Genomic DNA, 24,361 nt, shown 5'->3' on the forward strand with positions numbered 1-24,361 from the left:
CTACAGAATCAATATTTTCATAATGTGCTTACACGATCAATATATTGCTCAATAATTGCTTTATTGTCAATATTTCTACTCGTGTAGGGTCCGCTATATACCTGTCAAAAACATTATTTTTCGCTTGAGTGAATACTTTCGATGCTCTTTGAGAGAAAATCAACATACTTTACACTTGTCCGTTGCTTCGATAGCGCACTAGTATGGATTCACGGAGATATATTGAGTTCTGAGCAACAATTTCAATCACTTCCGACCGGGAATACCATCGGTGAAACGGATCTTTTTATTTCTATTACTGTTTCCCCCTGATAAGCTAAACGTATACGCTACGAATGTCCTTAAGTTTAGTTTACAGTTCGAGAAATGGGTCACGGGATTTGATCAGGGAAAATTTCCCGTCGAGATCTCTCCAAACTGTCAAACCATAACTCTGCTCCTTCTTAAAAATACAAACAGTATCAAACGTGCGGCAAATTGCAAACCTTATAAAAATACTATTTTCCACGTCGGAAACAATTTGTGTTGAAATTGTTCCCGGCCGGATTTCTTTGTGGAGAGTTTTAAAATCCCGTGATGTTTCCCGCGGTTGGGAAGGGGGGAAAACTCATTTTAAGGAGACTCATTTCCCGTCATGGAATTTGAAATCCCGAGCTGCATTTAAAATACACAGCGACTCAAATCCCGTGACACGTTATAATAACTGTAAACTAGCCTTTAGTCGTTGCCGATCAACCGGAAAGTTAACCTTTGCGTTATCGATTATCCTCGGTTCCAAACAGTGCGCATCACTTTTTATCGATTCAAAGGTAAATAAAATGTAAAATCTGCCAGATTATACTTGAATGTTACCTACCCTGCTAAATCACTGAAGAATTGGTCGGAAAAATATTTTTTGAGAGAAAAGTTTTTCTAATGTTCGGACACTTCTTAGCACCGGTGTTAAGAAGCAGAAAATTTGGACGTTTTAGTATGTGATGATCGCTTTGTTTATTTATTTACCTTGCATGAATGATTTTTCATGGTAGTCAAGTATTAGCAATAAGTAAATTAATTTTTTTGTCGAGTTGGACGTCCGCTTCATCGGACCACTGCCGACGCTAAACTCCGATGTCGAGGTGAAACCGCCACCGCCACCTCGGTGCGCCATTGGATCCAGGTTGAAGCTCACGAAGGGTGGCGTAAACGGCGATCTGATTACGTTCTGCGTGTGTGAAAGTTGCGGTCCATTGCTGATTTCATTCGACCGATGCCCATTATGGTGGTAAGTTACCCTGAAAAACTCCTCAAACGGTTAGCCACCGAAGAACTTCCTAAACACCTCCTCTGAGTTGCGGAACGTAAACGGGAATCCGTCAAAGATATCAAACTCGTCGTTGATACCACCGCCATTGTACCGCCAGTGCCGTGTGTTATGGTGGTACCGCTCGGAACCGTTGGCCATCAGACCCTCCTTGCCGTACTAGTCGTTTTTGACATTAAAAATGTCTTACTCCACTATCTGGGGCTAGGTGTCATTCTAAAATCTAAACTATCTCCCATGTAACGAAACTATGTAAGGTTTGCACGCTTATAACTCCGATATTACTAGAAGGATTTTAATCATTCATACACCAACCGATTCAGAAACACCTAACTTAAATATTGGTAATAATTTAATATCTCCCCAATAAAAGTAGACTTTTGAAAATTGGTAAAATTAAAAAGTTCACGAAAAACGGGAAAATTACCATTCGTGAGGCAGATTTCTCAGACACAGCCGTCATTAGAGGGTAGGTTAGTGGCTCAATCACACACGAAAAGTCATAAATAGAAGCAACGCATGTCCGTTTAAATCAGTTGTTGCTCTTATCCCATACGAACAACATCGTCTCCGGGCGATGCAATAAGCGCTATCGATTTTCGGCAACGTTGGCATTTGCACACACTCGCACCTAAGTGACTAAACCATATACGGTTAGTTTATAAATAGAGGTGACGCGTACCCGTTCGAATCAGTTTTTGTTCTTATGTCGAACGGGTAAGATCATGGCTGCAGCGTCTGGGCACTACAATAAGCGGTAGACGCTATGCATTTTCGGCAGCGGTGGCCGTGTGCGGATTTTTCGGGTACCAGCACGGTGTCACAGAATGATTTGCAAAGTGGGTGGGCGGGGTGGTTTGGATTTAATTCAATACGGTTTGTGCTGCTTAAGGCTCAAGTTACCTCAAGGCTTGGTAGTATGCGTAAGAAAAATTGTGATAAGCTTTGCCACCAGATTATCCATTTAAACCTTTTCAAAGCTCTAAAAGAAGAATATCAGTCGATTTATTAGATCATCACGATTCAATTCATGCAAAATACCTGCTGGAAAAACCATCGGCTTAGCTGGATGGTGCTTTTGAAAAAGTGGCTGTGATTTTTGTCACACTACCACACCGAGCTGGGGTACGCAACACAACTGCGCAATGAAAAAACCACAGGCACTTTTTCAAAAGCACCATCCAGCTAAGCCGATGGTTTTTCCAACAGGTATTTTGAATGAATTGAATCGTGATGATCTAATAAATCGACTGATATTCTTCTTTTAGAATTTTAAAAAGGTTTAAAAGGATAATCTGGTGGCAAAGCTGAACACAAATTTTCCGACGCACACTACCAAGCGTTCAATTCTAACACATGCTTAATAAAGGTAACTTGAGCCTTAAGAGTGTTGCGTTTGAAAAAAATATATTTATTTTTATGCATGCGTGTGCGTTGTAACTTGTTAATCCATGTTTGTAGCTGCGTAGGGTAAAGAGCCTATTGGTTTTCATGTTTCATATTTCGGTTATATGTTTTTTTGTCAGTAAGGCATCTGACAACGTGCTTCTGTAGTTATTGCACTGTTAAGCAGCGTAGTTTTTTATATAGGAGAATACACTCAGGTTTTTTTTTACGCGGATTTTGAAATTTACGCGGTTTTCATTAACGCGTTTTTTTTTTAATTTACGCGGTTTTCATTTACACGGCCTGTATCCCCTGCGTGAAAAATCTGCGTCGGAAACAATCACATTTCCAGCAGAACTTTTTGTTTTCTAATTTCAAACACTTTTCTTTCGTACTGCACACAACGGAAAATTTTAAAACAGAACTTACCGTTCCAGCAGCAGTTTCAGCAGGTGTTCTTTTTCGATTCAAATTCAAGCCATGTCTTAAGCGTTACTGGACTTAAAATTGTTTTCCCAGTTTATCCAGTCAGAATATCTGTCCTACCCTATGTATTTAAAACACAATTCTAATTGCGTTTTAAAGTGTACAACAAATAGAACGGTTGGGTATACTTATTTAAATTTAAAAATAAATCTGTTTTAAATTATGAAACAAACCGCTGTACTGAAGATATAATTATGTCAGTCCTATTACCACATAAAACACCTATATAACATAAAACGCTGCAGAATTGGTTTAATAATACAATGATTACACTACAGAGTTATAACACGTTTTAATAATTAGCAACAAGAAAAATGTCACCAAGATAGCATAAAAACCTGTTTTAACTGGTAGTGCGAACGTTGCATAACAATGTAATTTATCAAATTATTTCATTTTTTCCACCACTAATCGATCAAGAAATACTTAAACTTAAGATTGTTTACTTAAGTTCATTAGTACATTATTGAAAATTTAAATGGAAAATGAAATTTCATATTTCATGGAGAATCTGTATATTTCCGTTGGCGAGCGTGGGCTTCCTCATCACAGCTCTCAATATGGAACTTTTCTTTTGAATATATTTTCTGGACAGACCAGCCTATTTTTACTAGATGGATCAGCCAAATAATGCCAATCACCTAGTGAGATACTTGATTAATTAATAGATTACCGTTAAAAGACCTTCAATAAATTATGTTTTGATGGGGAGGGTATATAGGAAATTGTAACATATGAAAACAGGCGAGTGAACAAGAACGTGAGTCGATATGTGTGATAGATAAAATTCATTTGCACGCTCTTAAAAAAAACTACATTTTTAATGTCACCGTGGTCGTGTCCTGTACACAACCCTTTAATTTTTTGTTTCTCATCTGATAGCGCCTCATATGCTTCGGGGATCTCCTTAAATCGCCGATTCGATTCTGCTGGATTGTTTTGATTTTTATCTGAGTGCCATTGTAGCGCTAGTTTTTTGTTTTCCTTTTTGATTTCCACATCGGAGGCGGTTCAGGTCACATCCGGCAGTTTGTAATAGTCTACCATTGTTAACCGATATTTGTTATAACTTAACGCACTCTACTTCACTTTAGCATACGCAAAACCGCTGCGAGATTTCGACTTCCTGGTTGCTGCTGATAACCTACACGCAGCGAAATTTCAAATGCTTAAACCAACAAAAATGATTTTTGATTTGAATCGTAACTCTATTATTGATTCAAAACTCGTGGAATTTTAAACGCACATTTTTTTATTGTTGAACTAACAATATTATTTTTACTTCAATCAAATTGTATTTTATGTAAGTCTTGCATAGTACCAAATCAGCGTGTATTGTGTATTTTTTGTGTGTATTCTATGCTCCGTACATATTTTTCTTTTATTTATGTAAGTAAGAAAAGCAAAGTAAAACCCTCACAATTTCTTTACTATGTAAAATTTCCGTTTCCGCAGACTTCACAGCGCAGTCACAGCATACAGGACAGATATTCTCTGGGTAAGTGTCAATATTAAAATAATTTAAATATATTGACAGTAACATCACCTTTCTAACTTTCAGAACAACCCTGAAATGTTGGAAGTTGTTTGGCAAATGAATAAGTAAGTTTTTAAAACGTGCTATTATTAATAAAAATTAAACCCTAAAAATTGTTTTATTTTTATTTAAAAGAAACAAACATTTCAATGGTAATTGTTTACTGTATTATTTGTTGCTTCAACAACAGAATATTATTGAACTAATCGTGTTCACATCATTCGAGTAATAACACAGTGTCGATCGTTTCAACAATTTTATTGTTAATTCAACCGATAACGTGATTTAAATACAGAAACGTCAAAACCAGAATTTATTGTAGAAATAACAATATTATGAATTGAATCAATTGTTGAATATTATTAGCCGTGAGATAATAATAATTATTATTGAATTTGAACCAGAATATTGTTATATCTACAATACATTTTTCTGCGTGTAGGTAAAACTACCGTGTACAGGATACTACACAGGACACCCCGGAGCGCATGTAGGACAATGGATGAACCCACCTGTACTGTTCTACGTTAATTGCAATGTGAAGAAAAATACCGTTTCCCTCGCCGGTCCGACATCCGCCGCTTGTACCGAAAAATCAAACGGACCTAACCCTTAGCACTCTGAGACCAAGATAGATTGTTAAGATTAAACAATTGGAAGAATCCAACGTTTTTTTCCGTTTGTCGAAACACCATTCCATCGCTCAAAGTCCGGCTTAATTTTTATCATGAAAAATTTTCCACCGTTATCTCTCCAAGCTGCCAAAATAAAACTTCTGCTGCTTCTAAAACAATCCCAGTTATTTCAGAACAGCACAAATTTTTAACGTAATAAAAACATCATTTGAATTGTTTCCGTCCGGATTTTTGGTGTGGAGAATTTTAAAATCCGTGACATTTTCCAGTATTGGGTTTACACTTCGGGAATGTTTATTTTTCTGTGTAGACTTTTTTCCGTCACGGAAAATCGAAAATCCATCTCCCATTTGAAATGGCTGAGGAACAAAATCTCGTCATTAAATCCCCGAGGTGTGCAGTAAAAAGAGATTATAACTACTATTGGGAGCAAAGCACTACTGTCTCCATGTATTCACTGACTGAAACATGGGGTCTCGCTCTAACATATTGTATCCCATTACTTTGACATGTGTGTACCAGAGGCAACATGTGTCAAACGCGAGATGACAGATTTTCAGTGTTAACAGCGACCTCTAGTAGTTATAATCTCTTTTGTACAGTACACAGAAAACTTGCATTACCTAGCAGTAGGTAATTTTAAATCTGTGCATCCTACTTCCTCCAACGAAAAACGAAAGAGAGGGAGTCCAAATTTACCCAAAAATAATGAGATATTCCCCAAAGCCGACTAAATTTCATCCCATTAATTTTGAGTAAAAAAATCATTCCCTTTTTCTTGTTTTCCGGCAGTGAAATAAGGACAGCAAATTAAAATTACCTACTGGTAGGTAATGGATTTTAAGTGTGTAGCTTTAAAAAGCGGTCCAGTTAAAGAGTGACCAATTACACGCTCATTAAAAATAACTCAAAAGTGAGTAGCCAGCCACTCAATTGCATAAAAAGTGCACGTAGTCAAAAGATGAGTTCTTCTATTTTACTAAGTTTTGAGTTCGTGATAAAGATGTCAAATTTGAGTACTTTTTACTCAAAGGCCAAATACGGAAAATCACCATTTTGTATATCTAATAACATTAACAAATAAACTTATCACTGTTTAAAACTTCACTAACCTGAATCTTATGGTGTTATGGCGATGCCCAAAAATCTATTTCGAGATCTTTTCTCGCTGTGAACCGGAACCGCTACTACGGGCAGGAGCAACCAAAAAATTGAAGGAATGTTATTTCAAAACATCAACAAACTTGTCGAAACTTTCCTTTCAGATTCTGATTGTGTCCTCCCCGATTCTTGCACTGCTAGATCGGTTTTTTTAACATTGCGTAGTTGGCGTCCCACCATATGAACTTTAACAAAGTTTTTTTTCACCCAACAGATTGAAAATTTAGTTGTTACTCAAGAGTGGAAACTCATATTTTGACAGATCGCCCCAGTTTTTGAAATTGAGTATTAGCAACTCAAATTTTGAGTAGTTTTAAATGAGCGTGTAGCGAATCACGACTGCACAGTAAAAAAAAAATTCCCCTTTTTTGTATTCAAATAGCTCATTTTCGGAAGTTATTCGAGTTGCCAAAAAATGGTTGTTTTTGTTTCTAACAATGAGTTCTTTTTATCCATTTCACAACTACTCGATGAGGTAATGCCATTGGGTATATTGATAATAATGGGTGAAAAATTCTTAAGAATTATTTCAAGCGAGTTAACCTGCAAACTAAGGATCGTAGCGGAACATTCAAATTATTGGCGTGCATCGGAGTCCGTGTCGGAAACGGAACATTTCGGCAATGCTCCGAAAACAACGGCTATTTAGAATACTGAGGATGTTGCAAGTATGCGCTAGTTCGGCATTTTTTTTGCAGCCAAAAGATCCTGCCATCAAAAATATATCCAGTTGGCGGTTTTGTTTTGTTAAGTAGTTTTAGAATGGGATGTCTATCTAGATTGCTATATTTTTATGAGATTATGATGTGAAATGAATGTTATTTTTTGTTTTTAAATTCAGAAATAATTCTATTGACAGTATTTTTAATTCAGGCGCGATTTTCATGAATGGGTATTTTTCCCCCTTTTTTTGTAACTGTTCTGCGAAAAATAATGGCACAAAGAACAGACGTCCATCTTCAGCATTCAACTTGTGTAAAATCTCTAACGGTTTCGAAGGTAGTTTGGATATCTAAACCAGGTGCGCTACTGTCGTCATGTTTTTTTGTGGCTGAGTGCGACAGAATTGACAGCGGTTACTCCTCTACCTAGTCAAACTAGTTCGGAACCGATTCGGACTTCCAGCATGAATTCCAGCTCAAATGCGTCAACCGATAGAGTCGGAATCGGTTGTTTTCTTTAAGCTAGATTCCATGCTGAATCCATCCAGGATTTCGAACCGGTTCCGGAATCGATTTGACGGATAGTTGGGATAGGTTGGTGTGGCGGCGCTAGTGTTTTTCGTACACGCAAGAAAATATGTCGTAGTTAAACTGAAAAATCAAACAATTACTTCAAAGCGCAAAAAGAAAATTGATTCTACCTAGATCTTAATTTAAAACAAATATTTGTCATTGTTGGAAAGAAAAAGAAACAAGTTTCTTTTCAGTTGTTCAAACCTGATTGAATTTAAAAGTATATACTGGTAGTCATAACAAATAGAATAACTTATATCAATTGAAATTCTTTGTCGATACTACTATTTATATATTTGAAATAAATTATTTTTATGTAGATTCAAAACAATGTTTCGTTGCGTTGTTCTTTTTCACTTACAATTTCAAAATGGCTTCTAGTGAAGAATTTTTTATTAGCGCTTTCGAAATGAAACAGATTTCTGCAGTAGAAATTCATTTGTCACCAACTGTTATTACATTTTCGGTAAGTATGTGAATTATACATATAGAGATAGAGTAGCTAATTCCGTCTCAGCTTCTTACAAAACGAACTATATCGATCCTAAGCCTAATATTTTTCATTTTCCCACAGGAACTAGCAGTAATGCTTTCTGATTACAATCGGTTGTACCACTGGAGCCGGAATATGAACTAGAAACAGCCAGCATTCCGGATCATTTTCCGGTTAAACATACTAGGCAGCTTTGTAACTTCAAGCAAGGGTTTTGTCATTTAATTAGAACAAAGAAATTGAAAAAAAAAAAAAACAAAGTGCCTGCTATAGTTTCAAAAGCATTAGTATTTATTTTAACTTGTATGTTTATTGTTGCAAATATTTTTGACAGGCCATTTCAATTATTACATCATTCCTTTCAAATATTTAGCCAAGTTTTGATGTCACCTGTATTATTTTTGATTCAAAATAATACACTTTATCAACACAAATACATGGGCGACAAACCGCAGCAGTCACACGCGAACGAATGTGAACACCTCTTTATATTTTCATTTTTGGTACCCTTTGTTTTGTGGAGATTTCTGTACTCACTTCTCACCACTCATGAGTGCTGAGCCTTTTCGCTCATTCGGTTTTCCTTGTGTAGGTATGTGTTTTGTTCTGACGGTAGGATTTTACATATGCGAGCGGCTGTGTTGAGACAAAACGTAATCTTTTTTCTCTCGTTCGTTTTTCTGTATCGTGTATGAAGGTGTGCTAAAGTCGCGAGTGTGATTATTTTGTGTGCATTGTTATTTCTTCGATTGCTGCGAGAAATTTGCATCGACAAGTGGATACCGGTAAGTGGAGTATCAGAATTTTCAGAAACGATTTTGTACCGTTCACTGATAGCTACGAGAAAAACGGATGCGATTTTTACGCAACGTTCTATGATGGGATCAAGAACAAAAGCATCGAGTTACCCATTCCTGCAAAGTAAACCAATACTGACACAGTGCCCGGCCTCCCGCCTTCGTAATTTTTGCGATCTATATGGCCATGCTCACTAACACGAGTAGGCTTCGTTGTTTTGCTATGAGGACAGGGTGTCGATCTTTGAAATGATCAGAATTTTTTTAGTTTTTCTACTTCTAATATAAATTAGGTGAAAAAATAAGAAAATTGAACATTGAAAAGCAAAATATTAAATTAAGTCTGATGTTCTCTACTGCACCGCTAAATTCAGCAGCTAGCAAATTCATTGATTTTACAGTACAAAATTGAGAGTAAGCTTGCGATGAGAATGAATTATATTTTATCTATTATTTTGAGTGGAAATGCATTTATTAAATTTTTTCATGTTCAGCCGTAACTAGTTAGGCTGTCTATTAAAATGCTAGTGAGCAAATATTGTACAACCTAACTAGATACGATTACTGTATAATATCTAGAATATTTATTTGGAAACTCAGAAATTTATAACATTTGATCAACGTTCATTTAAAACAGAAGAGCGTAAAAAACTGGTTATATGGGTCATGCATGGGACAATTATGCGTTAAACGGCAGTAACAGAACGTGTAAACGACTCATTATTCTCCCTTCTTTCTACTAAGCTCTTAGTCCTCTGGTTCAAACTGGCCCCGATCGTGACATTTTAAAAACCATGCACGTACGATTGGTTATTGGTCCACTTTTTGCAACTCCCTAGACATCGACGAGTCGCCTTTTATCCTATGGTCGCTAGATACTAGGACTCACACTCGTATCCGATGCTTACAAAGTGACTGGAACCAGAGATGTACGGTCAATTATGTTGATAAATTGTTCGCCGAAGAACTATTGAACTTTCCGTTTGTGCACACTATTTTGCGTGTGTGATCCATAGCGACTTCGGGCTGTCCGAGGAGCGCCTCCACATGGTTAATAAGTAATAACTTTAAAAAATGTCATAATTAACTAGCCGGAATGCCTTTTCAATGAACTTTGGATTGTTAGCTAGACGGTTATAGGTGAAGCGTCTCTCTCTCTCTCTCTCTCTCTCTCTCTCTCTCTCTCTCTCTCTCTCTCCATCCGTTCCCCCGTTTAGTGCAGGTGATATTGTGTCCATGGATAAGAGTGAAAGCAATGCAAGAATTCGAAACCGACCGGGCCGAAACGATGGCTGGCCGGTTTCGGGCGGGCCTTTGCACAGTGTGATATTTCCTCCCTGCCGCGGTGGGGCGCTCCTCTGCATGGGTTTTGAACAGCGACATGCTTACCGATTAATGGGTTTAATGGTCGCTATGTCCATTCTTGGGAATCTGGGATGGAATTTTTATTAGCTACTTGGAAGATTTATTATTTTTCGTTGCACCACCTATGTAATGTGGTAACACTATTGAAATTGATCTACCAGGAGAGAAGTATATGCACTATTGAACGTCAAAACAATAGGTCGTCAGGCACGTTTTAGGTTACTAAACCAAGCTCGTTTTTGTGGGACAATGAAAAAAGTCACATTAACCATTTGCCTCCCAACCCTGTCATTTGGATGACGATTTTTGGGAAAATTGGTAAACTGAATTGAGGTGTTTGCTTCAGAAATGCCATAGTTCAGTGTTAACTTAAAGGTCATTGTACCGGGCCGAAGACCCAAAGGTGGCAAGTTCATACCCTGCTTCCGCGGCGATATTATTTTTTACAAAATTGCTCCCGTTTCGCTCATTAATATTTCGATTGGTTTTCCGTTGGACATTACCAAAAATCCCCATATAACTTCTTGTTTGAGGCCAGTGCCTCATCTCTGCACAATCAGATTAGATCTAAATACGTACTATGTTTAATTATGTTTCTGGAGCGCTTGGATGACTGTGTGTTTTATTTATTTTCACGATGATTGCAAAATATTTCGAGCTAATAGCAATCTAAGCCATAAAAAAATAAAATACAGTACAAGTTATAACTAAGCATAATGTTTTTCTCCTCCCGCGAGCTTTTTATCGACAAGACACGTGCAAAACTAATCACTTCTTCGTGCATCCATTCGCATCAAGGCCACCGGTGGTCCAGAGGTGCCACCATCGGTAATCAATCATGCATTATTTTCTCCCATCATATTCTTCGCTACCCGTACGTACATAGCAACATCTAAAGCGAGATGAAAGGAACGCTGCCGAATAGACAGCCTCCGGTGGTGGTGTGAATATGATTGGCTTTATAGTCAGTGGGTGCTCAAAATATGCGCTTCTGTCTATATATGTGGAGCTTGTACGTGTACCTCTGATAAGTGCACACTTATGGGAAAAACGCTTTCTCCGGGTCGTGCCCAGAGTGTCGATCACAATGACGAGTCATTATGGCATTTCCACCCGAGAGCGTCGAAAGCTGCTTGCTTTTGTACATTAATTATTGTTCACACTTGCTCTTCATCACAACTTCGGCCCAAGTATCACGCAGATCCATGTCAGGGGCCGTCGCCGGATGCATCGTCTTGAAGGCTCCTATGTATCAACATCGGCTATAGTTAGAAAATAAAAACGCGACGTTTACGGATTGTTTTACCACCGACGCCCACCTCTCCATCTATGCGATGCGCTTTTCTTTCAATCGGTTTTATGTGGATCCACCTTTTCTCGTTGTCGCTGACGAATGGGAACGTAGGTCAGCGGAGCAGCTAGATGACTATGAACTACTAGCTGCGGGCCGGATAGGTTGGAAACGTTTCAAGAGAAAAGCAGCGATCCAGCGTTTACGTGGCTTAATAACTACTATTCATGGGGAGAAGGGTCTGCTCCATAAGGAACGAAAAACGTTTGACACAAGTTGCAGCGCGATCAAACACTGCTGACAAGATGTGTGAAAGGCGGGGGCATACAAAGCTAATGAATTTACATATTCAGCATATATACCAGCTGCTTCGTACACCAGGGCAGCAGGATGAATGCATTGAACAGCGCACTGTTTGAACAAACGATGGTCTTCCATCACCATAGAACATGCACCGTATATTGCATTCAGCAGCACCGAAGAAATTGCAATCTAAAGTGGTTGTGCATGGGCTGGACCATATGTTTTATGGGCATGATTTATGGTACCGGTTTATACCGGGGGTGTAGGTGGTAAGCTTTGAGGGAAAAATGAGTCGTAGATGGAAACGCTTATGTTCTGATATAAAATCGATAACAATATAAAATGCTTTAATGGTTAACACTTTAAACATTTGGGAGTGTTCGTTTAGTAAATTATTTTTCCTTCAATATTTAAATAGTAAGGGTGTATCTTTTATAAATGGGGATTTTTCAAATGCGTTTTTGTCCTTTCAACCAAAAAGCTTTCGTATGAATTTATTGCACGAAATAAATGAATCAAATCAATCGTCATTCCGAAGAAATTCTCGTACCTTTCAGTTGATGTTGCTAATCGGCAGGTGCACATCTTCAGACTCATTATCATTGACTCCATTCCTATTGGATGAAACTGGGGACAATTGTTTGGCTCAGCTCTTTCTAGATGAATTGGACTTATTGTGCCGTACCATTGTAGCAAGTCCTTGCTGTAACGATAAAACAAAACTATGGAGCTTAATGATTGTTAAAGTCTGTGTATTGGGGCACTCCCTTTTGGTATACGTCTTAATTCACAGTAGCATCCGTCGCAAAAAAAACGCAAGCTTTCTTGTCACAGGAACAGATTCCTTTTCAGATTATACTTTGTTTCGCGCACTCATCCACGAAAACAAACTTGAATCTGCTAGGAATATTGCTGCGAGCAGAAGCCTTGCAGAATTAGAGTCCTACGGTTTGTTTGAACTCGACTTTCGCGACGCGTAGGTTTCATCGTCGATCACAACACTTTCATCGAGTCTCGTCAATACCTGGGGTGGCATTCCACATCTCGATTCGTGTGTCTTAATTCGAAATTTTGTGAAATCTTTTCGACTAAATTGCGGCATTGTGTATAGCATTCGACCAAGCGTTCGAGCTTATTATATTGCGGTACTAGATTTTGAAAATAAGCGTACCCGCTGTTCGAGAACAAACTGTCTATTAAGATTGTACACTGAAAGACTATATCCGTAAATCTGCCACAAATAGGTTTCATAAAATCAACTTTCGTAAAATATACGAATACATGTAATTGAGACAAAGTTTTTGAATTAATAGGGATCGAAATGTATACCAATAATGTTACGAGGGCCGTTAAGTGAGTCCTTAGAAAAAGATGGAAAAACACTTGAAAAAAAATATTTCTCAGTCAGTGATGGCATTTCACCCTAGTGATGCACTGGCGCGTAAGTGTGATGCCTACACAGAGGATACAATGATCACACACAACAGAAAAAAGCAGAACGCTCTTTCTTTCGGAGCGATTTCAAGTGTGCGCTGGTGTTGAGGTAGTTGGGTGCGAGATAACCGTGCTCTCTTGCTCTTTAAATTCTCTGTGGCGCGCTCAGATAAAGTCACCACCGCGCGCGCCCAAAAGTCGCTGTGGTGTATTCACTGGCGTGGTTTCACTGGCGTGTGATCTTTGGTTTGTTTTCGTCTTACAAGCGGCATTGCGAGTGAGATTGATTTGATTTGCACAGGTTGTTGCGTTGTGTTGTGTGGATGGTGGTGGCTTATTTCAAGCTTATATTATTTTCTACTGAAGATTTCATACAAGTTGCTTGGTAAAGCGAACGAGTTTATAAAGTATTGTTACACTACCTACCACTTTAAAAAACTAAAAGTACTCGGTCCTCGGAGCAAATTGGGAAAACTTTTTACGTATCATCGTATAGAGAGTTTTATAATGACCAGAGGCACCTGATATGCAAACTCGTGTTATAAGTATTAATAGTTTTATTATAACTTAATCCTACAAGTTTAAAACGAAATCTTAGATTTCATCGACAGGCTTGACATATTCAGTAAAATTAGGTATACGCTTGTGACGATAATTAATTTACATACAACATCACAATTGAGCGTACACCCGTTATTCATTTGTTTATTTGTCTATTATTTTGCGTGGAAATCGTTTAAACAGCAGGCGAAAGCGAATGTTTCAAGAGCATGGGAGCTAGGAACGGGATTCTGCGCGTCAATGAGCGAAATAAATTGGCTCAGTTTCGAGGTCAAGAAAAAAGGCCACTAGTGTTCACGCTTATTTTAAATGAATAATGAATCTTGTGTTCCATAAAAGGATGTTATAAATGGGTCAGCAGTAACAATGTTTATTATACGTATTCTAGATTTTTGCGTCAGTTAGTATTTTAGACCGTAATTATAATGCACGGATTCATTGCACATAATATCACCAGCAAAACAAAGTATTAGGTATCTGGTAGTATCTGTCGGAATCTCTCAATCTCTATGAAATTTTCGTACTTTCAAGTAACAAGTAAGGTGTTTCCTCAAGTTTAAACAAGCGATTTTTGTGTGATAAATTATTCCTCATTATAACTTTCTTGAATGAGGTGTTTTATCAAAAAGGTACTAGGAACCAGTGTTGGGAAAATATCAAAATATCAATGTTCACAACAGAATCTTTTCATCGCCGATTTTCTAATAAAAAGTTTACTGATATAAAATATCGCTACGGAAAAAATCGTCAGTGAACTTCAAGAGTGTCGATGTTTGGGAACATTATTCGGTTCAAGCAAATATCGGAAGAAGAAAAGATCGCTTGCGAACTTTTATATCAACGAAAATATAGAAAAAAGTTCGCCTTATGAAAACATCTTGCACGATCTTCGAACAGGGGATTTCCGAGGGATTTCCAAAGATTCCAAAAACCTGCAGATTAACATGATATAAAAAACTACGCTCCATAATATTACGGCGATAGCTCAATGGGAGAAAGCGTCAGGCTACTTTAGTGTCAACGAAGCTTTCTTCAGAAGCCATCGTGTAAAAAAAAATCATCAATCGACAAAATTGAAATGGGAAAGATTTAAAATGGTGCTTGAATGGTATGTTGTCAAAATATATATAAATGGAAAAAAGCAAATTCTGGTATGGTGGCCGGTTCTTAACAACCCGTTGTTTGTATGACCGAGTATGAAAGTTATATATAGTTGAACTAATGTATCTATAGTTGCATGTCACATAGGAGCCGTAATTAGCAATGGCTACATTAATGATACATGGTAGTGGTAATGGTACAAGAAATGTCACATACATAAATTGGTTAATAAACAATCTTAACATTTTTTATACTTTTTAGGATTAAATGCTTTCGTTTAATATATTGACATCGCCCATAGAACTTTTCATCGATTTTTTAGCAGAATTTTCACTCAAATATTCTAGTTCTTTGCACACATACCAAAGATACGTTGAACGATTTCCCATATTTGCAATTAAAATTCAAGGGCAGTTCATAAGACATGTAGAACAACTTTCAACATTCTGCTTTTATTGCACTATATTATTAGTCTAACTAATGCTATCGTTGTAATGCAGTACAAGTGTAGATTTTCAAAAAAAATTTTATTAGAATTAGAACGAAATATTTTTTTGTATCGCTACGTCGCGCGACAATAGCCAAAAAAGCGTAAAAGCCAAATTGGCTTTTACTGACCCAAGCATGAGTAAAATGCGACTCACACCTAAAGTGCAGAACTATTATGTATTTACTTTGTTAGCATTACTAGAGCATTCGAAATTGATAAATTTTGAGAAGAAAATGGAATATGTTGAGGATAATTAGTATTGTCTGATATAATATTACTAAATATCCATAAAAACTTATTTCATCATGAATCATATCCTATTTCTGTTTATCAGAAAATTTGAATCGCCTAATTGGACTAAGAATAAAAATCACGGAAGGGTATGCATGGATACTTACATTCGAAGTGTATGCATGGATACTTACAGGTGAATTGATTAATATATGTATAGAATACGAAGTTTACGTTAATTTTTGGGATAAACGTAGATCGTATTCTTTTTCGGATCGAAATGAAAACAAAAGCACATCCTCACGTTACGAAATCAACTATAGGTTCAAGGTTTACACAAGAAGATTTTTATTCGGTGAGGTCATAAACCTCCTCTGATACATAAACTTAATATTATAAGTTTTACAAATTATAAAATCACGGTAAACAGAGAAACGTTCTTTGGAACAATTTAGTATGTACTGCAAAGATGATGGATTTGCCATTTTGAACTTTTTTGCTATACTCGTATCCGAACATGTTAGGTTTTAATTTTAATTCTCTCTCTTATTATTCCATCGCATGGAAATTCGAGAGAAAACCAGCTAATTTATTTAAAAGATGGCACAGAAGAAAAATTCCCTCAAAAGATTCCAGAACTAATTATTGAGGGGTTACACCACTATAGAGCACGAAAAATAGGCATATTTCGGGAATTTATCTTGGCGCAATAATGAGATGAATCGAGATCTTGTTTAACTTTCCCGCAGTGCACGCTGCTCTGAAAATCTAGCGAACCCGTCTTAAAGCATCAGCGGCTGCTCGTTTAGTGGGCCATAAGCGCGACTTCCACAGGGTTCATGAGATATATAACATTACTTTATTGCAAAAAAAAATGATTTATTCGAGTAATTTCGTCACAAGATGGCGTCTGTGCAGCACTTTCCCGTCGGGGAGTTTTTTTTGGAAGGGGTCCACGGCCGGAACTCTATGTCCCGTAATTTTTGATCCAGAGCCAAAAACCAAAGCTTTTTAAACTTCTTAGAACGACAGCAAGCAGCGTACGTACGATTTTCTATGTCTTGACTTTTCGCGAAATGGCACATTTTTTAGCCGAAAAACGCTGAAAATGTGTTAAAAATCGACACAAAATTTGCTTATTAAAAATTATGCAATGAAAAAATTAAATCCCACGTACATCGCTGGAGAAAATAATCTTAACATGCTGTAAAAATTTTAGGCTGATCAAAAATCATTTATTTGAGTTACATTTTCGGCCAGATCAAAAAAAATTATTTCGAGAAAAACACGGTTAAAGTTTTCAGTATACTCGAGGTATACATAAGAATCGTTGCGAAAAATTTGAATATTTATTTATTGTTTTCGCGATTCAGGACATTACTTGTAATGGATCACTTTACTTTTTGGCGTCGCCAAATTCGCAATCAAAATAAGTTAACTTACCATTGAGTTATTCAGTCGAACAAAAAATAGGCCGTTGTGGATGAACAAATCCCGTCTTAAATCTGTTATACGATTAATCTGATACTACAGATCATTATATAAAACTTAGTTTATACCAGCCGATACATTGATACGTAAAACGTTTTTCTTGTTTGCCCCAAGGCTCGAATACTTCAGGTTTCCCATGGTAGTGTAACAACACTCTATAAACTCGTAAGCTTTACTAAGCAACTATGAAATCTTCAGTAGAAAATCATATAAGCTTAAAATAAGCCATCGCCATCCACACAACACAACGCAACAACCTGTGCAAATTAAATCAATCTCACCCGCAATGCCGCTTGTAAGACGAAAACAAACCAAAGATCACACGCCAGTGAATACACCACAGCGACTCTGGGGCGCGCGCGGTGGCGAATTTATCTGAGCGCGCCACAGAGAATTTCAAGAGCTCTTCTCCACACTCTAGATCGTTCCAGTGTTGGGTGTATGAAAATTTACCTCTGCCATCAACGTGCGCTTACACATATCAAATACGGTGGTGTATATGAACGAAAGAGAAGCGCTCTCGTTTTGCTTGGCAGAGTGTGGGGAGTAATTTCAATTTCTCTTTACTGCACAGAGGATAGGGACATCACTGTTCTCAGTATAATCTCCTTTCAATTCTAAACACTTTTCTAACCGTTTCCTCCTAAATTTTATCCTGTCCAATAATAGGATTTTGGAAGTTCTGCAAAATACTCATTCCTTTGAGCAATGACCTCGTTGGAAGTGCACCGTCGTCCGCCAAGCCATTTCTTCAAATTGGGGAAAAAATAGTCACTCGGGGCCAAATCTGGTGAATCAGATGCTGCAACAATTGCATTTTCAATTTCACAATTCGACGAGAACATTTAAAATGGGCCGATAAACAAAACGTAAACAATTCCGGTTAATACTTACTTCAAAAGGACACTAACAAAGCTTTATACACATCTTAAATAAGCTGATTCTAAAGCCTGGCTGTTGGCGAAATAATAGATTATCGAAAAGGCACATAAGCAAAATAACTTGTTTTGCTTATGTTCCCTTTCACTTCCCCTCAAAAATTAACGGCTCATAAGCACCAAACAACAAAACGGAAAAATTTGTTTATGGGCCCTTTTTTTAATGAAAAAGACTATACTTGAAAAGGGAACAAAAACATCGCAACACCAAGAAAGGGATCAAAATAAACGTCACATAATCATTTGCTGTAAACAAAAGGGCTCACCCGCACGCACTATAAGCTAACGTCTCGCCGAAAAAGGATTATAGGAGAGGGCACAAAACCAGTACGATATTTCAAAAGGGACCAAAACATTTATCTGCAAAAATCGTTCAAAATACAATTTTTTAATAAAATCTGGTATATTATTCGGAAAAATAGGTTAATTTAACACGGCATTGAGTTGTTTGTTCCTTAAATCAAGCTCCTGTTCATAAATGGGAATATAAAGTACGAGGTAATTTTTCAGACGCCATTTTCTCAACATGAGCATATTGTATATAATGCCTTATGAAATGTTGACGTCGAATTTTGGCCATAAAACAGCGTAGGTGTGCACACGCGCACTGTCCTGATGCAAGAGAATTTTGTTCTCCTTCAGCTGAGGGCGTTTCTCTTCGATTTCCTCGTTCAATCGTTGCAATAACGACGCTCCTGTTATTATTTTTCCTTTTTCCAGGTAGTCTATGAAAATGATGCCCTGCGAATCCCAAAAGACCGTGGTCATCACTTTGCCGGCCGATGGTACAGTTTTTGTCTTCTTCGGAACCCCATCACCCTTAAAAATCCACTGTGGTGACTGTCGCTTCATTTCTGGAGTGTAGTGGTGTATCCAGGTTTCATCCACAGTAACACATGGATGAAGAAATTCGGCAGGATTGCAATGAAAGAGCGTCAACATTACCTCGGAGTTAACTACACGATTGCGCTTATTCTCCTTTAAGAGCAAACGCGGCACCCATCTTGCGACTGTAACTTGTGATATACCTGTGGCCTCAACTAATTCCCGCACTTTGATTCACCGATCGTTCAAAATCATATCGTGGATTTTATCGATCATTTCAGGAGTAGATACCTCAACTGGGCGTCCTGAACGATGTTCATCTTTTCTGGATGAACGGCCACGTTTAAATTCATTCACCCAATTGAAAGCCGTCGCAAACACTGGTGCGTATGTGCCATGAACTTCATCTAACTCGGCTTTGATTTCTTTCGGGTTTAAGCCAAGGTCTGCCATAAAGGGAAGAAGAGCGTATCAGCATAAGAATACAAAGAGTCGCAGCTTTGACAAACGCAAAACAGATTCAAGATAATCTGCATAAGGTGGATGCATGTGGGTGCGATAATATTATTGGTGCCAAACGACTTGAAAACCTCAAAAAGGCTGAAAGCTATAGTTTCCATATTCAAAACATTGTTTGAATTAATTTCGTTTTCATAATCTTTTTTTTTTTTTGGAAGTGAAGCAGTATTTACGCATTGTCGATCTTGCCAATCGTAAAACCAAAACTCTCGCTTTACGCTTTACGTCATTTAAAGTTTGACAAGACGTCGCTGTTGTGCTATCTTATGACAAACGCACTTTTGGGATAAACTGAGTTAGATATGCCACATTACTAAACTGAAAATTATCTACAAAATGGCGTTTTCAGAATTTTGAAATTCTGCTTAGTTATTGATGTATAACGAGAAAAGTGATGAGAAATTATCAGTTTTTTTGCTTCAAATCACTGTATTTTGGGATTAGCTCTAGTTATATAGAAGTTTTGGATGTTTTTATATGTAAAATTTTTTGAGGAACCCAATGGCATAATAATTTTCAATATAAAAATATACGTATTGCAAGAAAAATGCATTTTTAGTTTTAAATTAAAAATATTGCATGTTTGGCAACACTGTAATCAAAAAATACCATTTTTCTAGATTCCTGGACTATTTTCCTTTAAAATACATCTCACCGATTGTTTCTAGATGCAAGAGAGCCGAAGATATCAATAAAAGTTAATAATTGATGCTTGATTTGCATAGAAAATTTTCCATGTACAATTATGACACGGCATACAAATTTTGTCATCAATGACACGTTTTAGTGCGACTTTTGTTTACATTTTTAATAAAAACTCTCAATGTGTACAATCGATTTTCGTAATATTTTAGAAACTGATACAGAATAGATAGAAGCATCAATTGGCTTCTATGAATTGTTTCTACCATTTATAAGTTTCAAGATATTCAATTTCAAACTTTAAAAATCGTTTTTCTCGAAATGTGCAAAATGGCGCTTGTCATAAGATAGCACAACAGCGACAAAGACCATAATTTGATGTTAGAACGATCTATCCCTAAGAATGATCACGGGAAGGGCAATCTCTCGGTTTAAGCCTTCCAAATGGAGATGTTTGATGGCAGCCCTAAACTCGCTTTTCCCCATTATTATGAACAAACAAATGTTGTTGACTTTAATCAACGATAGAAATTGACCTACGCTGTTGATCAAGCTGAAATTTTGACAGCTTTCCTGTCGATAGCGCTACACAAAAAACTATCGACTCTACGAGCGCTATCTTTCGAATTTTCTAAGGACTTACTGAACGACGTTCGTAGCCGAAAGCATTCGTACAATATACGAAATTAGCAAAATCCATTTTTTGTTTCAATATGCCCATCAATACGTAAGTTGGTTCGGTGTGTTCGTCGTGTACCTATCAGGGCCTAAAATTCTCATACCCATTCAATGAACGATGAAATTCACTGAATTCACCTTCGTCTTTTCGCTGCCTCCTTCGTTACTAAATTCACACAAAGCAAAACAATAAAGCCAACGCCCCTTCTTCTTTCGATTCTATGGAAGCGAGTAGCAGAAGTAGTGACTTTCGTTTTCCTATGACAATACGAAAATTCAATCTCGTTTTAATTTCAAATCAGTAATTTTGATTTTTATTTTAATTTTCATTAAATGAAATTATAGCAATGTGCATCATAAAATGCAACTAGAACGCCGCAAACACAGGAAATATGCACACCAATAGCGCTTCAGTCGTCCAATATCATCGTCAGCTTGTAGTTCTCCCGAATCGAACAACTACAAATAAATATCGTTACTAGTTTCTTTTCGTTTGCCCAGCGCTATGTGCAATATCGAAGAGACTAATGTCGCTCTCAATTTCGAAGCGAAAACGAATGTGTGGAGGAAATAATGAAATTGAATTTACCCGCATGCTTTGTCGTAGGCCGTTGTCTCATTTTCGGTTTCGTAATGTTTTAGTGGTTTAGAAAGTAGCATCGCTCGCTCGTCATTTTCGTCAGATTTTGGTAAACGAAAAAAACATTTTTCGACTCTGGTACCTATATTATATTGGAGGTGAAAACCAACTTGGGGTTGTTGTCCGCCATCCTCACAACACCCTTCCCTTCCAGCTTGAACTACTTTCCCTTCGAGCTTGAGCTACTTTCCGGATACTTAGTTCACCATAGAGTCGCGCAAGGTCGTGGTTCATCCTTCTCCTCTACACGCCATCCTCCTGCACACCACCAAAGATCGTTCTCAGCACCCTTCTTTCGAAGACTTCGAGTGCTTGCAGATCCTCCTCGAGCATTATCCACGTTTCGTGCCCGTAGAGAACCACCGGTCTAATCAGTGTGTTGTACATGGCGCATTTCGTGTGGTGGTGAAGCTTCCTGGTTCTCAAAAGTTTTGTGGAGCCCATAGTAAGCACGACTTTCAGAGATAATAGGCCTTCTGATCTCCCGGCTGGTGTTATTGTTCGCAGTCACCAATGAACCTAGATAGATGAACTCGTCAACCACCTCGAACTCGTCGCCGTCGATCGTAATACTACTGCCCAAGCGTGCCCTATCGCGATCGGTTCCGCCAGCCAGCATGTACTTCGTCTTAGACACATTTATCTTCAGTCCTACTCGTGCTGCTTCGCGCTTCAGTCGGGTGCTTGTTTCTACCGACTATGTCCACGTCGTCAGCGAAGCATACGAACTGTCCGGACCTCGTGAAAATCGTGCTCCGCATGTTGAACCCCGCTCTTCGCATTAACAGCAGGCAGGACAACCCATCGCCTTGTCTTAGTCCCCTGCGTGTTTCAAACGGACCCGAGAGACCGCCCGAAATTTTGACACACCTTAGACCATCCATCGTAGTCTTAATCAGTTTTGTCAGCTTCTCAGGAAAGCCGTTCTCGTCCATCATTTTCCATAGCTCTACACGGTCCACCGTGTTATATGCGGCTTTAAAGTCGATGAACAGGTGATGTGTCGGGACCTGGTATTCACGGCATTTTTGGAGGATTCGCCGTATAGTAAACATTTGGTCGTTTGTTGATCTGCCGTTGATGTAACCGGCCTGATAACTCCCGACAAATCCATTTACCAGCGGTGATAGGCGCCGGAACAGAATCCGGACTGTAAGCGGCATTTGTCACTGTGATCGCTCTGTAGTTTTCACAGTCCAATTTGTCGCCTTTCTTGTATATCGGGGTGATGAACCCTTCCTTCCACTCCTCCGGTAGCTGTTCTCTGTCCCAAATTCTTTCGATTATTCGGTGCATGCTTTCCGTCAGTTTCTCCGGACCTACCTTGAAGAGTTCCGCTCCTAGACCATCCTTACCAGCTGCGTTGTTGTTCTTGAGCTGTTGACTAGCCTCGTTAACCTCATTCATAGTGGGCGCCGGTACATCCCCGTCGGCTGCGACACTGACATAATCGTCCTCCTCAAACGCCCGATTGTCCGCCTGCGCGCCATTCAGATGTTCATTGTACTACTGCCTCCACCTTTCGACCTCCTCACGTTCGTCCGTCAAGATGCCACCTTCTTTCTCTCTACACATTTTGGCCCGCAGCACAAAACCGTTGCGAGAGTCATTCAGTTTCTTGAACAACGCCCGCGTTTCCTGAGAGCGATACAGTAGCTCCATCTCATCTCTCTCAGACTCTTCCAGGCGGCGCTTTTTGTCCTGAAAAAGACGAGTCTGCTGTTTTCGCTTCCGTCGATATGACTCCACGAAGCAACGTCGCTGCGCGTGCTGCATTCTTCTCGTCCAATATCTCTTGGCACTCGCCATCGAACCAATCGTTCCGTCCACTCCTCTGTACGTATCCCAGGACGCTCTCCGCAGTGCTGCTTATGGCTGCTTTAGTCCTGGTCCAGCAGTCCTCAAAGGGAGCATCGATGAGCTCCTCCTCCGGTGGCAGCACTGCTTCAAGATGCTGCGCGTACATTGTAGCGACGTTGGTTTCCCTCAGTCGGTCCATGTTATACCGCGACGGGCGCCAGTATCTTACACTGTTCACTACGGATAGTTTTGGACGCAGTTTAACCATCACCAGATAGTGGTCCGAGTCGATGTTAGCGCCCCGATAGGTCCTTACGTCGATAATGTCCGAGAAGTGCCGTCCATCAATAAGAACATGATCAATTTGCGTCTCTGTTTGTTGTGGTGATCTCCAGGTGCATCGGTGCAGGAGGCGGTGCTGGAAGAAGGTGCTCGTTATGGCCATGTTCTTTGAGGTGGCGAAATCGATTAGTCTTAAGCTGTTCTCGTTCGTCTGCTGGTGGGCGCTGAACCTTCCAATTACTGGTCTGTATTCCACCTCCTGGCCAACCTGAGCATTAAGGTCGCCGATGACGATTTTGACATCATGTCTTAGGCAGCAATCGTATTCACGCTCCAGCTGCGCGTAGAATTCGTCCTTGTCGTCATCGCTACTTCCGAGGTGGGGACTATGCACGTTAATTATGCTGATGTTGAAGAACCGGCCCTTGATCCTCATCCTGCACATTCTGTCGCTGACCGGCCACCATCACACGCTTGTGCATCTCCCCCACCACCATAAAAGCTGTTCCCAGCTCGTGTGTATTGCCGAAGCTCTGGTAGATGGTGTGGTTCCCGCGAAAGACCCGCACCGTACACACCTCCTGCAGCGCCACAATGTCGAACTTGCGGTCTTTCACTATAACGGCAAGTATGCGATTGCTCCTGATAAAGTTAAGCGACCTGCAGTTCCATGTCCCAAGTTTTCAGTCTCTTGTCCGTTTCCGTTGCGTACGTCTGTGCCAATATTGTCCATCCGA

General features: G+C 38.9%; 1 protein-coding gene and 1 pseudogene across 2 annotated transcripts in view; one reads left to right on the plus strand and one right to left on the minus strand.

The window, feature by feature from the left end:
- Positions 1-860: 860 nt before the first annotated feature.
- On the minus strand, positions 861-24,060 carry LOC131687024 (dnaJ homolog subfamily B member 6-B-like; annotated as a pseudogene).
- LOC131692498 (dnaJ homolog subfamily B member 6) overlaps positions 8,866-24,361 on the plus strand; it is a 407,140-nt gene continuing 391,644 nt past the window's right edge. Inside the window, exon 1 of one of the 2 annotated variants that reach the window (XM_058979580.1) lies at positions 8,866-9,021. The gene's annotated coding sequence lies outside the window, so the exon portion shown is untranslated. The remainder of the gene's footprint in view (positions 9,022-24,361) is intronic. The other variant, XM_058979583.1, reaches the window with a different exon arrangement.

This window comes from Topomyia yanbarensis, chromosome 3 (genome assembly GCF_030247195.1).
Source record: "Topomyia yanbarensis strain Yona2022 chromosome 3, ASM3024719v1, whole genome shotgun sequence".
NCBI classification, from domain to species: Eukaryota; Metazoa; Arthropoda; class Insecta; order Diptera; family Culicidae; genus Topomyia; species Topomyia yanbarensis.